Here is a 2,500-nt window from a genome sequence, read left to right as displayed (position 1 = left end):
ATTTTCCTACCATTAAAAATCGAGGAAATCGGAAAAAATAGGAACCGGCTCGGAATGACCCCAAATTCAGTGGGCAGCCTCATAAAAATATGGCTGATTTTACTGGATTGATTTCATGTGGAAAGCACGACGTTTTGTTGTAGGAATGCGGGAACCCCGGCGGCTCGCCTGCCGCGGCCAGCGACGTCGGGCTGGCCCCTGCAGCGCCTAGCCTCTCCCACGCGGGGGGCAGGCCAGAGCGCGGGGGGCCAGGGCCCGAAGGCAGCCCCCCCGCGGGCGAGAGAGCAAGCCAGCAGGGGCTGTCGCCTGCCGCGGCCAGCGACGTCGGGCTGGCCCCTGCAGCGCCTAGCCTCTCCCACGCGGGGGGCAGGCCAGAACGCGGGGGGCCAGGGCCCGAAGGCAGCCCCCCCGCGGGCGAGAGAGCAAGCCAGCAGGGGCTGTCGCCTGCCGCGGCCAGCGACGTCGGGCTGGCCCCTGCCGCGGCCAGCGATGTCGGGCTGTCGCCTGCCGCGGCCAGCGACGTCGGGCTGGCCCCTGCAGCGCCTAGCCTCTCCCACGCAGGGGGCAGGCCAGAACGCGGGGGGCCAGGGCCCGAAGGCAGCCCCCCCGCGGGCGAGAGAGCAAGCCAGCAGGGGCTGTCCGCGCGTCGCGCAGCGCGGCATGGCTGCGGGGGCCGCGCGCGCGCGCCCAAGGGCCCCCAAGGGCCCCAGGCCCTCAGGCCCCAGCGCCCCAGCGCCCAGCGCGGGCGGGCGCGCGCGCGCGTGTGGTCTTTGAGGGGCGCCGGCCTGGTGGCTCCCTAAAGAGCAATAAGTGTCATTGCAGCTCTGGCAGGGGGAGACACTACTAGGTCCCAGCTGTCACCCCCCCTCTAAAAAATTCATTTCTTGGTATTTTGAGCTGAAATTTTGCACAGAGGTTGGCAAAAATCCAATCCACCTTCATTAATTTTCCCAGAATTTTTCGAGGTCGGGAAGTATTTGTTTTAATTTTCCTACCATTAGAAATCGAGTAAATCCGCAAAACTAGGAACCGGCCCGGAATGACCCCAAATTCAGTGGGCAGCCTCATAAAAATATGGCTGATTTTACTGGATTGGTTTCATGTGGAAAGCACGACGTTTTCTTGTAGGAATGCGGGAACCCCGGCAGCTCGCCTGCCGCGGCCAGCGACGTCGGGGACGCTGGCCTGCGCTGTCGAGCCCGCGAGGGCTGTCTCCGCGGCAGGCCCCCCCTGAACGGGGCACGACAGGCCACCGCGCTGGCTCGTCCAGCGTCGACAGTCCCTCGTCCAGGTTTCAGATCGCGCCAAGTCGAACCCATGACCTGCTCAAGCCATCGTGCGCTGCCGAATTCGCATCTGCGTGTAGGCTGCCATTCCACGCGGCAGCCCCTGTTTTCGTCAGCGTGCCCCCCTGACGAATTTTCCTGCCTGGCCCAGTCCAGCGTCCAGCCCCTGTTCGTCGAAAAATCTGCGCTGCCGATTTTCCACGCGGCAGCCCCTCTTTTCGTCAGCGTGCCCCCCTGACGAATTTTCCTGCCTGGCCCGGCCAGTCCAGCCCCTGTTCGTCGAAAAATCTGCGCTGCCGATTTTCCACGCGGCAGCCCCTCTTTTCGTCAGCGTGCCCCCCTGACGAATTTTCCTGCCTGGCCCGGCCGGTCCAGCATCCAGCCCCTGTTCGTCGAAAAATCTGCGCTGCCGATTTTCCACGCGGCAGCCCCTGTTTTCCTCAGCGTGCCCCCCTGACGAATGTTCGTCGAAAAATCTGCGCTGCCGATTTTCCACGCGGCAGCCCCTCTTTTCGTCAGCGTGCCCCCCTGACGAATGTTCGTCGAAAAATCTGCGCTGCCGATTTTCCACGCGGCAGCCCCTCTTTTCGTCAGCGTGCCCCCTGACGAATTTTCCTGCCTGGCCCAGTCCAGCGTCCAGCCCCTGTTCGTCGAAAAATCTGCGCTGCCGATTTTCCACGCGGCAGCCCCTCTTTTCGTCAGCGTGCCCCCCTGACGAATTTTCCTGCCTGGCCCGGCCGGTCCAGCCCCTGTTCGTCGAAAAATCTGCGCTGCCGATTTTCCACTCCGCAGCCCCTGTTTTCGTCAGCGTGCCCCCCTGACGAATTTTCCTGCCTGGCCCGGCCAGTCCAGCGCCCAGCCCCTGTTCGTCGAAAAATCTGCGCTGCCGATTTTCCCCGACGAACCTGCAGCTGCACAAATCCGCGCTGCCACTGCCCCATTGTCTGGACCAACAGTCTTTTCCATCAAGCCCTGGACTATAAATCGTCCAGACTCATCGCCAGCACCCGCTGCCGATTCTGCCGACTTTGCCGATTTCGTCGGCGCTGCCGATTCCAACACTGCCCGCCGTGCCTGAACCAGCGCTGTTTCGTCAGCGTGTCCCCTTGACGAATTTCCCTGCCTGGCCTGGACAGTCCATCTTCCAGCCCATGTTCATCGAAAAATCTGCGCTGCCGATTTCCCCGACGAACCTGCAGCTGCACAAATCTGCG

The sequence above is a fragment of the Populus nigra genome, chromosome 2, assembly GCF_951802175.1.
Source record: "Populus nigra chromosome 2, ddPopNigr1.1, whole genome shotgun sequence".
Classification (NCBI taxonomy): domain Eukaryota; kingdom Viridiplantae; phylum Streptophyta; class Magnoliopsida; order Malpighiales; family Salicaceae; genus Populus; species Populus nigra.
This window is presented reverse-complemented; position numbering follows the sequence as displayed.